The sequence below is a fragment of the Chiloscyllium punctatum genome, chromosome 18 (genome assembly GCF_047496795.1).
Source record: "Chiloscyllium punctatum isolate Juve2018m chromosome 18, sChiPun1.3, whole genome shotgun sequence".
In the NCBI taxonomy this organism is placed as follows: Eukaryota; Metazoa; Chordata; class Chondrichthyes; order Orectolobiformes; family Hemiscylliidae; genus Chiloscyllium; species Chiloscyllium punctatum.
Window position 1 is genome coordinate 73,403,723 of NC_092756.1, and position 14,962 is coordinate 73,418,684.

A 14,962-nucleotide genomic window follows, 5' to 3' on the forward strand; every position below is an offset into this window, starting at 1 on the left:
GCCCCAGTGGCCTAATGGATAAGGCACTGGCCTCCTAAGCCAGGGATTGTGGGTTCAAGTCCCATCTGGGGTGTCTCTGCGGCTTATCCTTTATTTATAATCTATTTTGGAAAAATCCCCATCTCTGCATTCAGTTGATGGTCAGTGGTATCCAACAATATCTTGCACAAGATTTTCGAGGATCTGCAGGATTGAATGTTGAAGGTGGTGATCAAGTGGCTGCTGTTTCTGGATGGGGACGAGATTCCTAAGAGTGCGGTTGGAGAGTTTGCTTTTGGAAGCCAGCTCTCATCACACTCTCATCAACAAACCAACCCTTCAACACTGATCCCGCCAGAACATCGGATATTACTGTCAGAGAATACCCTTTCCAACGTTTATAGGTGCACCATCGACAGCATTCTGTCTGGATGTCTCACTACCTGGTATGGCAACTGTACCATTCAAGATCGGAGACAGTTACAGAGAGTGGTGAACTCGGCCCAGACAATCACAAAGGCCAACCTCCCATCTATAGAAACCATCTACCAGGCCCACTGTCAAGGAAAGGTCTCCAGCATTCTCAAAGATCCATCCCACCCTGGCAATGTTTTTCTACAACCTCTACCATCGGGGAGAAGGTACAGAAGCCTGAACACACACACCAACCGGTTTTGAAACAGTTTCTACCCTACTGTTGTTAGAATACTGAACGGTCTCACAGACTCTCAATATTCGCCTGTACCTGTGTTTTTGTTCCTGCTGCTGTTTCCCTATTATTTCCTTATCTATGCTACTGAACTCTGTGAGCTGCCTATATTGCTCACAAGACAAAACTTTTCACTGTGCCTATCATTACTTGCAAATCAAATATTTTCAATGAATCTTCCACCCTTAGGGTCACTGTTATCTTGGTCCAACTCATTGAATGTAAATATAAATTATTGAGTGAGGAATACCTTTATTTCACCTGCATGTTTTCCTGTTAAATACCAACAGGACAGTATAGGGGTCAAGCAAGCTCAATGTTTGTACAGCGAACATTGAAGGAATGGTCCCAGAAAGACAAGAACAAATGGGTCAATGCTAATTCCTGCATCAGTGAGGAAACGAACAACAGATGAGGTGACTGTGGGGAAACAGACATTTGATTTTTTAATTTCAGATCAATGAATCTTCGAATGTGACTGTATATACTGAAGCCCATCATGTCAATGCTGTCTCTTTGGGAGAGCTGAGAAATTAATTCCACTCCCTTTCGCTCCAGTTCATCAAACGTTTGTTGCCACATGTATCAAACTGACTTGGTAATGTTTTAATTCCATGAACTCAAAGCAGCCATGCAGAGTTTTAAAGACATTAGGTCAGAGATTAACTTAATTTGAATGGAGATAATGCAGTGAGAGGGTTTTAATTGGAGAGAATGTTTAAATTGAAAGTATCCCCAGAAGGGATGTAAACCACAGGCAGTAGCTTAGAAGATCAGAGATGGAGCTGTTAGGTCACTGGGACAACACGTGCTTCAGGGGCCATGTCAGGAGAATTGATCCCCTCTACCTTGGTTGTGTTCATGTCAGAACAATGCTGCACTCTCCCAACATTTATGTTCACCAACATTTAGATTACTTACACTGTGGAAACAGGCCCTTCGGGACAGCAAGTCCACACCGCCCCGCCGAAGCGCAACCTACCCCTACCCCAACACTACGGGCAATGTAGCGTGGCCAATTCACCTGACCTGCACATCTTTGGACTGTGGGAGGAAACCAGAGCACCCAGATGAAACCCACGCCGACACGGGGAGAATGTGCAAGCTCCACACAGTCAGTTGCCTGAGGCTGGAATTGAACCCGGGTCTCTGGCACTGTGAGGCAGCAGGGCTAACCACTGTGCCGCCCACTTTCACTAGTTTCATCCCACCATCAAACTCACCATGGACTCCTGTTTAGTATCTGTCTCATTCTTGGACACATGCATCTCCATCAAGGATGGGCACCACAGCACCTCACTCAACCACAAACCCATCCTCAACATATTAAAACAGACGTCCCCTCTGTACAAGCCGTACACTTACACAGGATCTGTTCAGGTGAGGGGGAATGTGAGGGGCACTTGGAAGTACACAAGGATGCCCTGATAAGAATGTGATACGATGCTTAACTCATCAATCGCCAGTTCTGACATGCCCCAGCGGGAAACTGCAATGACCTCCTCAGGAGACAGACACGAGCTGCAACCAACAGGGTACCCTTCATTGTCCAGTACTTACCAGGAGCTGAGAAACTACGTCACATTCTCCACAGCCTGCAACACATTATCGATGAGGATGAGCACCTCGCCAAGACCTTCCCCACCCCTCCACTTCTCACCTTTAAACTGCCACCAAACCTTAAACAGACCATTGTTCACAGCAAACTGCCCGGCCTTCAGGACAACACCAAACATCCCTGTCACAGCAGACACTGTAAAACGTGTCAGAGTGTCGCCATGGATACCGCCATGACACATGGGGACATCTCCCACCATGTACGCGGCAGGTACTCATGTGACTCGGCCAATGTTGTCTATCTCATACGCTGCAGGGAAGGATGCCCAATGCATGGTACATTGGCGAGACCGAGCAGAGGCTACGGCAACAGATGAATGGGCACCGCGTAACAATCACCAAACAGAGGTGTTCCCTCCGAGTCGGAGATCACTTCAACGATCAGGGACTTTCAACCTCGATCCTTCAGGTAACCATCCTCCAAGGTGGACTTTGGGACAGGCAACAACGAAAAGTGGCTGAGCAGAGGCTGATAACCACGTTTGGTACCCATGGGGATGGCCTCAACTGGGACCTTGGGTTCATGTCACACTACAGCCGACCCCACGGCACTATACACACACACACACACACACCCACACCCACACTCACACACACATACACACACACACACCCACACACACATCCTGTCACACAATACACATACACACTCCCACACTCACACCCACAAACACACCTTCTCACAGATGTATACCCCATTACATTCAAACACATACACATACACACACTCTCACAGACACTCACACCATCGCCCCCTCACACGCACACACAAACGCACACACTCACTCGGTCTCCCCTGCACACACACACATATACACACACATAAACCTGTTGTCCACCCCAATCTAACACCGGCTCCTCCAAATCATAACCTTTATGTCAATGACTGGTGCATTTTGGATGATAATGTAAAACATAACAATAGAAACCATCCAAAGTTGGGGCTTGATGTTTTCAAGTCATTACACTATGACTTTTCCCCTGGCGGTTTATTCCATTGTGGGATTGTTTTAATTCATTTCCTGGGCGTGAACATTGCTGGCTAGATCAACATTTATTGCCTCTCCCTAGTTTCCCCTGAAAGGTGATGGGGTGCTATCTTTTTGAACCACTGCAATCCATGTGCTGCTTGTATCTCCTTTCGAACTGATTGAAGATTTAACAGGAGGGAGTCGGCCATTTTGGATTTGTTCAATACATTCACATCACTTGTATGACCCTTTGATATTTTACTTATACATTCTGTGTCTGATGCCTCCTCTCTCATTACACCTGATGAAGGAGCAATGCTCCAAAAGCTCGTGGTTTCAAATAGACCCGTTGGACTAAAACCTGGTGTGGTGTGATTTTTGACCATTTGTTGGAGGTAAACCTACAATGAATCAATGGAGGGTGTTCCAGGATTGTGACCGAGCTACAGGGAAGGAATGCGATATGTTTCTGACTAGGCCAGTGTTTATTGCCCAGAGGGTGAGTCACCCACATTGCTGTGGGTCTGTAGTCTCACCAGGTTTTCTTCCTGAAAGGAGAATATGGAACCAGTTAGCTTCCTAACAAACCTCAATAGCAATATATGGTTACCATCAGACAAAGCTCCTCCTGAGCTGAGATTTCACCACCTTGTATGGTGGGATTACAGTCCATCTACCCGACACCATGAACTTGGTGTTCTGGATTCCTACTCCAGGTCTAGCACTGCACCACCATCTCCCCTTATTAACTGGAATTGAGATCAAACAGACACAGGGTGCTGATCAGAGTTCATGTTTAAAAACATAACAGCCCAAATGGGATATGAACTCACAACCCCTGGCTTTGAACATGGACACCCTCTTCATGATGCATCTGAGGTGAGATACCATGTTAGACACCCACGGCAATTGATAGCTCTGTCTTTGGTTGTGTTCTGAAGATCTTAAACAATCGGCAATTCAGCTCCTCGAGCCTGCTTTGTCATTCCACACGATCATGGCTGATCTCATCTCGGTCTCAACTTCACTTTCCTGCCTGCTCTCCATAACACTTCAACCCAACTACAGCCTGCATCTAGGGATCCCTTTTCATGGCACAAGGCACTTCACAGGAACCACATTCAGGAAACCATTACACATGGACCAAAACCTTGGCCAAAGAGAGGAACACCTTGAGATCCTGAGACCCCAAGGTAGAGGGGTGGAGATCTTTACAGAGTGGCTTCCAGAGGGTACCATCCAGGCACAGACAGTGATGTCCAAGCAATGAATAACAGGAAGCCAATCTGGCCTTTAATTTCCTGGATTATTCTTTTTGCCATTCTGAAAGAAAGAAACAACATTGGGTATTCTCCAGTCCTCTGGGAATTCTCCTGTGACTGTAAAGGATACAAATATTTTGCACAAATCCGGAGCAATTTCCACACCTGCCTCTCTCAGGATTCTATGATAGATTCCATCAGGTCTTGGGGACTTGTCTACCTTAATGCTTTTCAAAACACCCAACACCTCCCTTTTAATATTGACATGCTCTAGAATATCAATATACAAGACTCACCATCCACCATGTCAGAGAGTGATAGAGATGTACAGCATGGGAACAGACCCTTCGATCCAACTCGTCCATGCCGCCCACATATCCTAATCTAATCTCGTCCCATTCGCCCACACTGGGCCCATATCCCTCTCGACCCTTCCTATCCATATCAGTGAGCAGTGTAGGTTTCTTCCCTCCCACCCTCCTGACCAAGTACACGCTTTCTTTGTCTGCCTTTCTTCCTTTTAAAAGTGCCGTTGTTTTGAGATTTTTTTCTCCAAAGTTGCATAATAAAACAGTAATTGCTGCTCCTGGAATTTGAGGAAATCACCCCCAACACCTAAAATGCCTCAAAAAAGGGGCAGCTCTTACAGTCACAACTTTTTCCCGTCCTCCATCTTGGACTACCCAGAATCCTTTGGAAATACCAATGCAGTTTATTCATTAAGAACCTCACCCACTTCCTCCGGCTCCAAGTGTAAATTCCCTCCTTTGCTCTGAGAAGACATACTTTTTCCCTGGCGACCTGTTGCTTGTTATCCCTCTGTAAAATGCCTTGAAGGTTCCTTAATCCTGTTTCCCATAAACATTGCATGGTCCCTTCAAATTCTCTATTTCCTAGTTTGAGTTCATTCCTGTTATCTCCAGGGCTCTGTCTGTCTTCAGTTTCTTGAACCTTACTTATACCTTCTTCCTCTTTCTGCCTCAGACTTAACATCATAACACGTCTGAACAGGTCAACGAAATATATCGACAGGAACCATCGACAGCATCAACCTGTATTTATTGAGTTATCTTTCAAAACCAATTCAGTGCAATTGAAATACTGTGTGGTATCACTCACTGTAATAAACACTCTCCTTGAATAAGGTGAAGAGAAAGTCATGGCAAATTATAAAATTACCAAAATTATGCATAACAATGGTTCGTAAATATATGTTTATAAATTACTCTACAGATACTTTTAGAAATTAAATAAGGAGGAACAAATATCATCGACAATTAACCATACACTTCACAATATTTCACTTTCACTGTAGAATTGTAGTTTTAAGATCAAAGTTTTTCTGAAGTTGATCGGATCTCACCCCATCTAATACTTATCCTTTATACCTTTCTCCCCAAACTTGAGGTGAGAATTCATATGTTTCAGAGGATTGCCTTATTTGATGAGCTGTTCCTTGATATATAATAAGTACAATCCCACAGACTTTGTCATGATTGCACCTTATCTAAAGTCTGAATCAAATCATTCAATAGCAGACAATTCCCAAGAAGTTAATGAGCAAAAGTCCCATTCAATGTTTTCAAGTCTCCATTCTCCTTACGTAAAAAAATTATACACGAGTTGAATACCACAAGTGCTGGAAATCTGCAATAAAATCAGGAAATATTGAAATGCAGGTCAGGTAGCATCTGTGGAGAGAAACACAATTATCAATTTGCAATATTCATTTTGTTTTTTTCAGCAGATGCTTCCGAACCTTAGAGTTTCACCACTTACTGTTTATATTCTTCATGTAGATCATGCCCTTGGAGTGATTAATGTGAATGGACTGTTAAATATGTCACTGAGATGTTCTGGTGAAGGGCATTGTTTCATAAATACATGGAGCACTTACAAAGAGAGGCTGATGTGAGAATTGTTCCCCACGTTATTACAGTTCCAGACAGATACCCCAAATTGTTCAGCTCCCAGGTGAGCAGGGATGAAATGGTTTCCTTTCTTCATTTACCTGGATCCTTGGTTGGTCACTAACAGGTTAATTTAAAAAGGGACCCTTTCTTGTGGATGTCTTCCTCCCAATCCAATTGAATTGGTGTTTAAAAGTATCCAATTAAACCTGGATATGTTGAATTAACAAAAGAGTGAATCTATTCATATCAGAATGCAAAACGATTATTGTAACTCACATACACACAGATTAGGAAGAGAAGGAGTTGCAGGTAGATAGCACAGTGAAGAAGGCATTTGATCCACTTGCCTTTATGAGTCAGTGCATTGAGTATAGGAATTGGGATGTTGGGTTGTGGCTGTACAAGATATTGGTTAGGCCACCTTTTGGAATACTGCGTTCAATTCTGGTTTCCCTGCTATAGCAAGATGTTGTAAAACTTGCAAGCATTCAGAAAAGATTTACAAGGGTGTTGCAAGGGTTACAGGGTTTGTGCTATCGCGAGAGGATGAATCGACTGAGGCTATTTTCTCTGGAGTGTCGGAGGCTGAAGGGTGGCCTTATAGAGGTTTATAAAATCATGAGGGACATGGATAGGGTGAATAGCTTCAGTCTTTTCCCCAGGGTGGGGGAGTACAAAAACAGAGGGCACAGGTTTACGGTGAGAAGAATAATAATTTAAAAGGAACCTAAGGGGCAACCATTTCATACAGAGGGTGGTGCTTATATGGAACATACTGCAAGAGGAAGTGGTGGAGGCTGGTACAATAACAACATTTAGAAGTTAAAAGTCACACAACACCAGGTTATAATCCCACAGGTTTATTTGGAAGCACTGGCTTTCAGAGCGCTGCTCCTTCATCAGGTGAAGACAACCACCCAGTGAAGGAGCATCGCTTCGAAAGCTAGTGCTTCCAAATAAACCCGCTGGGCTATAGCCTGGTGTTGTGTGATTTTTAACTTTGTCCACCCCAGTCTAACCCCGGGTCCTCCAAAACATTTAAAAGGCATCTGGATGGGGGTATATGAACAGGGTGGGTTTAGAGGGATATGGGCCAACTGCTGGCAATTCGGACTAGATTAATTCAGGATATCTGGTCAGCATAGACGAGTTAGAAAAAAAGGGTCTGTTTCCGTGCTGTACAACTCTAAGACTCTGTAACATTTAAAAGGCAGCTGGATGGAGACATGAATAAGAAGGCTTCAGAGGGATATGGACCAAATGCTGGTTTGTGGGACTAGATAACTTTCGGATATCTGGTTGGCATGGACGGGTTGGAGCGAAGGATCTGTCCAACTCTGTGACTCGGTAAGTGTAAGCTTTCTTGGGAGATTTTGACTTTTGTGACAGAGCCTTTTTAAATGACTGGGACATTTTAATTTGTGCTTATATGTTTTAATTGGTTTCTTTTAATTTGTTTTCAGAGTCGTGTAAGGAGACTTCTGAAAAGTAGGCTGTCAGTAGGTTAGAAGATGGAATAGGTTATGCTGCATTCTGCAATTACAGCGATGATGATGTGCCAAGTGTCATACTTCAACTGGCTTGGCATTGATTTATTGGTTAATACTCTTAGCCATTGAAGTTATAACATCTTCAGTTGAGAGTGAAAGCATATATCTTGGGAGGATATTTCATTGCTCTAAAGATACCACATATCTGAAAGTTCCCTGCAGTTAATAGATCAATGGGACAGGAATTCCCTCTGATATCACAAAGTAAGTCTGTTTCTCTCTGCTGAACTTCTACTCAGGTAAAGATTGACTCTGCCTGTTGTGTGACATGGCTTTTAATTTCCACTGATCAACCAGATGAACATTAGCAACATAATGTAATTAAACTCAACTATCCTTCAGTATTCTTGTTGGTGAAGAAGACAAAGGGGGACAAAATTTGGTTTGCTGTTCAACTTGATTTTATTAACAAAATATTAAAACAGATTGTCAGAATTTCCCAAATTCCCACAATTTTTACTCGCTCTATAGCTCTATCCATCTGAGAAAGGATATTAACTGGAACAATCCATGTTGAGCCATTGGAATCTCCTTCCTGTCCTGATATAGGGCTGGCTCTCTTCCACAAAAGGGGGTCTCGCAAGTTCGGGCTGATCTTTCTACTGAGGCAGGAAACGATTTCTCTTCATTCTGAGGCACCAAGAGGGTCTGAGAAATGAAGGGACGATGTCATAACTGGTCAGAAAGGCCTTAGACAGTGTTCTTTAACTGTTACACCTTGACAGCAGCTGCTCCATACTTTAGTGTGTCCCTCAACATATAATCCTCGATCTTGGAACATGCTCAGCTGTAGCACTCGTTTGAGGTCAACACTTTCCAGAGAGAGTGTGCTGTGGGAGCCCTAGGGGCCGAATGGATAAGGCCCTGGATTCCCTCCGCTGGTAATTGTGGGTTCAAGTCCCATCTCGGGGGGCTTGGGTTTTTAGCCTGGGCTTTGTTGCTGATTTTCATTCCATGTCAACTTCATCTCAATCCATGCTGACTGAACATTTCATCGACAGTACTCTGTTAAAAATCACTGTGCCTCCGTTGAGATTATGGCAAATGATGTGACATAGAGACTTGCACAAGGTAATTCCAGGATTTGGGAGATCTTGGGGTGAATTGTCTGAAAGAGACAGCACAGCCACCATGGGCTGAATGCCCGCTAAGATTCTGTTGATTTGTCCTCAATGCAGCTTTTTGCAACATCTCCACTTCCTCCTTCCCCACTAACTGCAAATATCTTGAAAGTGCTGCACACAATAACATTCAGCCCTTTTCCTTCTCCTGTCTGCTCCATTTGCCTCAAACTCTGGGTCTGCAAAGTTGGAGTTGAGTTGATTTCTCGACTGGGAGAAAGTGAGCACTGCAGATGTGAGAGATCAGAGTCAAACTGTGTGGTGCTGGAAAAGTACAGCTGGTCAGGTGGCATCCGAGGAGCAGGGGAGTCAATGTTTCGAGTCGAAGCTCTTCAGGCCTATGCTCGAAATGTCGACTCTCCTGCTCCTCGGACGCTGTCTGACCGGCTGTGATTTCTCAAATGTCCGTCTGGGGCCAAATGGGAGGCGAGATCAATTTATCAAGCAGTGAACAATTTAGCATGAAATGGAAGGGGTAAAAAACAATCAGTAAGAGTAGAAAACTCAGAAAAAAACAATATGACAGGGCAGGGTTCAGTATTTAAAGGTTGCCATTTGACCTTGAAGGGTGTATCCCCAACGGCCTAATGGATAAGGCACTGGTCACCTAAACCTGGGGTTTTTGGGTTCGTGTCCCATCTGGAGTATCTGATTATTTATGGCTGGTTCACTGTCAACGTTATTTCTAATTGACTTTGGAGAAATCCCCCTTGTCTGCTTTCAGCTGATGGGAAGTGGTGCCCAACATGTTCTTGCTCAAGATTTTTGGGGATCTTCAGGATGGGGGGGTGAATCGTCTGAAAGAGACAGCACAGTTACAATGGCTGAAAACCTGCTGAGATTCTCCTGGGGATGACATGGTGGCTCAGTGGGTAGCACTGCTGCCTCACAGCGTCAGGGACCTGGCTTTGATTCCTCCTTTGGGTGATTATTTGTGTAGAGTTTCCAAGTTGGCTCCGTGGTTAGCACTGCTCTCTCATAGCACCAGGGACCGAGGTTCAATTTCAGCCTCTGGTGACAGTTTGTGTGGATTTTGCCCTTTCTCCCCGTGTCTGTGTGGGTTTCCTCCAGGTGCTCCAGTTTCCTCCCACAAGTAAATTAGCCATGCAAAATTGCCCAGACTGTTCAGGGATGTGAAGGTTAGGTACATTTGGCCGGAGGACACGTTGGGGAGTGAGTCTGGGTGGGCCAAATGGCCTGTTTCCACACTGTATAGAATCTATGAGAAAGACATTTGGACAGGTACATGACAGGAAATGCTTGTGTGGATGTGGACCAAGTGGAGGCAGGTACAATTAGTTTTAAAGTTAATGGCTCCATGACACTGCCCCTTCACTTTGGGAGAGGTGTACACCAAGGCTGCCCCCTGTCCAGCCAGCTGAATTCCCTGTGCGTGGAGCCTTTCCTGTGCCTCTTGTGGAGGAGGTTGTCGGGGCTGGTTCTGCGCAGTGCGGGCACAGGGGGTGGTCATCTCGGCCTACGCTGACCACGTGCTCCTCCCTTTCACCGACCCTGCTGACCTGGAGAGGATGTGTGAGTGCCAGGCCTTGTACTCATCGGTCTCTTCCACCAGGATCAACTGGGCCCAATATTCCAGACGACTGGTCAGTCCGTGACGGGTGGAGTCTCTGCCGGATGAGTTACGGGGGTTCAGCTGGAGTACCACCATCTCCTCGATCTGGGGGTCTACCTCAGCCCGGCTGAGGAATCCTGGCCGGGGAACTGGCAGGAGCTGGAGGCCAAAGTCTCACCTCGCCCAGGCCTCTGGACAGGACTGCTCTGAGTGCTGTCTCACAGGAGTCGAGTGTTGGTCATAAACCAGCTGGTGCCTGCCATGCTGTGGTACCGGCTGGTCACTTTGGTCCCTCCTCCTGGTTTTGTCGCTGACATCCAGAGAATGTTGGTTCACTTCTTCTGGGACAAAAAGATGCACTGGGTCACTGCGCAGGTCCTGAGTCTCCATATTGAGGAGGGCGGTCAGTCGCTGGTGTGCGTTCACACCCAGGTAACGACGTTCCACCTTCAGACCTTGCAGCGATACCTTTACATTGAGCCTCCCCCTCGGCGGGGTGCCCTGGTGATGTATTTTTTCCACCAGGTGCGTAACCTCAACAACGACACTCAGCTCCTGTTCAGGGACCGTGATGGTTTGGAGGTCACTCTCAGGACACTGCCTGTCTTTTACCAGGACCTGCTCACGGTCTGGAACATGGTCGAATCGCGTCACGCCTACCCTCCAGCTGGAGTAACGGCTGTCGTCAGGGAGACGTTGCTCAGGAATCCGCACCTCCGTACTCGTGGGTTCGAGTGACTGTCGGAAGGGAGGGCCGTGACTGTGAGGGTGACCAGGGTCGGGGACGTGCTGGATGGTGGGGGCCTGGGCTGGACGCTGCCGCAGGATATAGCGAGCAGGGCAGCGGTAGACGTCCGGTACATTGCCACCACCATCCGACGCCTTAAAACGACGGTGCTCAGACCCCACGTAGTGCCCCAGTTGGAGGATGCTCAGGTGTGCGGTGGGATCCCGTCTGCACTCACTCCTGCCCGGGCAGAATTTCACATTGGCCCCAGGGTCCTGGACTTCCTGTGGGTGACTGTGCCCCACAACCTGAGCTGTCTCCGGAGTTTTAGTTTTGTCCCTTTCAGGGGTGTATCACAGAGGGCCCTGTACAGACTGCTGCTGCACACCCTCATCCACCTCCCGGACACACCCTGGCGTGCCCATTTACCACCGGGCGGTGGGGACCATCCCCAGTGAAGGGCTCTCTACATGGGAGTCCTCCCCCTTTCTCACGGGGATCTGGGGTGGAGGGTATTGCACGCGGCAGTCCGCAGATTGCGGTGGTTCACGGACTCCCAGCCCAACTGCTTGTTCTGTGGTGCTGTGGAGTCCATGGAACAGGGCGCTTGCACTCCCTTTTTAGCTTTCTGGGAAACCTTCTCCTCCGTTTCTGGTTGGACTTCAGCCCCACACTCCCCATCATTGGGCACCCGTGCCGAGGGGGGAGGGTTGGTCAGAGGATCTCCTCGTGGGTCTGCTCCTGGGCCTGGCCAAACTGGTTGTTAGGGCCGATTGCCTGACCCTCTTCCGCGGTTAGGTTCGAGCCCGGGTGTCCCTGGAGAAGGAGCACGCAGTGTCTACCAACATCCTTGAGCTGTTCAGAGAGTGCCCTCCCCCTCACTGTTTGGTCACACAGCATTTCCCTTTGATGCTTGTCACTGGCCACTCGGGTGTTTCCTTTCTTCCTGGTGGTAGGAATTGAATAAAGATTTGTCCATCTGTTGTCTTTCACTGTGTCTCACACCTGCACACACACAACATGGGTGCTGGGGAAAACATAAGCACTACCACAGTTAGGCAGCAGTGCGGGGGTAAAGAGAAAAACATATACAAAAAGGAGATTTGGAATGCCCTCAGTCCAGGGCACTGACTCTGTGTTGGCTCAGCCACAGTCAGTGTGTTCGTGCAAAACAAAACTTAAAAGCTGCCATTTTAATATCACAGGTGTGGCCTCAGTTGCCTAATGGATAAGGCACTGGCCTCCTAAGCCAGGGATTGTGGGTTCAAGTCCCATCTTGGGTGTCTGACTTTTAAAGCTTGTCTTCATGGCTGATCTTCATCCGCCGTCAAGTCGATTTCTCATCTCCACTGGAAAAGTCCCCAGGTCTGTGTTGTGTTGGTGGTACCCTGTGTCAGAAAAATACAGAATGTTGAGGATATGCAGGATTTTTGGGTCAATCGTCTGAAAGCGACAGCACAGTCACAATGACTGAAAACCTGCTGAGATCCTCCTGGGGATGGCATGGTGGCTCAGTGCGTAGCACTGCTGCCTCACAGTGTCAGGGACCTGGCTTTGATTCCTCCCTTGGGTGTCTGTTTGTGTCGAGTTTGCACATTTTCTCGATGGGGTCCTCCGGGTGCTTTGATTTCCTCCCACAGCCCAAAGATGTGCAGGTTCGGTGGATTGGCTTAGGGGAATGCAGGGTGAGAGGATACGGGATAGGCCTGGCTGGGATGCTCTTCAGAGGGTCAGTGGGGACATGATGGACTGAATGGCCTCCTCCCACCCCACTCTAGGGCTTCTCTGAACAAGGTTGGACCAAATGGTCAGAATTCCACTGCAAGGCCCAGTCAAGGCTTCGCGAAGGGACTGGCATCCAGGTGTGGTTCCTACCCTACTTTTCCCTGATCTTCCTGAATCTTCTGTGGCTTTGGCCAATACGGTCATGAGCTGGGTTCACATCATCCAATGGGGTCACACCAATACACTTAACTGTTGTCATGCCAGGAGCTATAAAGTGGATTGACTCAGGCTGACACTTCTCCAATATACAACCCTCAGTCTGGTTGGAACTGGTTCTTCTTGAATCTTTGTAACTCTTTGATCTTAGTTGCAATGTTGTCTGGAGCTGATAGCTGCTGTTTAATTTAGTTTGGCCAATTTTCTATCAGGTCAAGTTTCTCCAGCTGAGGATCAATTGAGAATGCCTGATTTTGTTGCCACGGTCACGTGACCACACAGGATTAAGATCAGCTGCACAGTGAAGTTTTCAACAAAATCAAAACCCCAAATAAGACTTGAGCCCACAATCTCTGGTTTAGGAAGTTAGTGTCGTACCCATGAGGTCATTGGGGCTCCAACAGATAGAGCTACCAATCTATGGACACAGCAACTTCTGTTTTGGTTGTGTTGGTGTCAGTCTAAGCTATATTCTGTCAACATTACCAGCTGAACCCCAGATTACCTGCATGTTTGGTATTTATGATAAGGTCCAATATGTCAATGGAAATGATTGAAATCTGGGTGTTCAAGGTTGGAACTGATGGGGCTGTGGCTATGCATTTGGGTCCTTACCTTTCTTAGTCAAGGTATTGAATACAATTGCAAGAAGGTTATGATAGAAATGTGAGGTAGTTAGGCCATCGTTGGAGTACTTCGAGTGCCACATCCACAGATTAGACAAACATTTGTGGAAAGGCAACTGCTGAGGCTGACTCACAGAGTTTACAGAGGGAGATGGATGGGTTAAGGGAGTAGCCAAAAACTCAGCAAATGAAAGACAATGTGGGAATGTGTGAGGTCATATACTTTGGTCGGAAGAATAAAGCAGCTGGATATTATTTCAATGGAGAAAGACAGCAGAAAGTTCCAGCACAGAGAGATATGAAATGTGTTTTTGCGGTCTCGCTGTTGATCCTTTGCTGTGACCAACCTTCATGGTAATATTGGTGAGATGTTCTTGGTTTCTCTTTAGTTCTTGAGTCTGGTTAAGCCGATTGTGATTTGCAGGCCGTGGTGAGACTGCGGTCAAGATCACCGTCAGTTTCTTGGATGAAGTCTTCACGACTGGTAATGCTGACAGTCACCACTGGAGAGTGTCTCTGCCATTATCTGCAGTTGGCCCTGCACATCAACGGTTTCATCAGCAAACCTCAAGAGACAACATCCAAAACCTTTGTGCTCTTGAAGGCAAATCCCTTCTCATTAAGACAAGAAACAAAATGTCTTTAATGTGATGATGTTGATTTGAACATTCGGGAAAATCCGGGAAAAGGAGCATAGGGACACACACCTGGATGGCAGTCCCTTCACGAAGCCTTGACTGGGCCTTTGACCATCTGCTCCAAACTTGTTCAGAGAAGCCCTAGAGTAGGGTGGGAGGAGGCCATTCAGACCATCACATCCACACTGACCCTCTGAAGAGCATCCCAGCCAGGCCTAACCCCTATCCTCTCACCCTGCATTCCCCAAAGCCAATCCACCAAACCTGCACATCTTTGGGCTGTGGGAGGAACACAATGCACTCCGAGTACCCCATGGACAGAATGTGCAAACTCT

General features: G+C 46.7%; 1 non-coding gene across 1 annotated transcript; it reads left to right on the forward strand.

Moving 5' to 3' along the window:
• trnar-ccu (transfer RNA arginine (anticodon CCU)) lies at positions 1-73 on the forward strand. The gene has a single exon. It is a non-coding gene; the product is annotated as a tRNA-Arg (tRNA).
• The last annotated feature ends 14,889 nt before the right edge of the window (positions 74-14,962 follow it).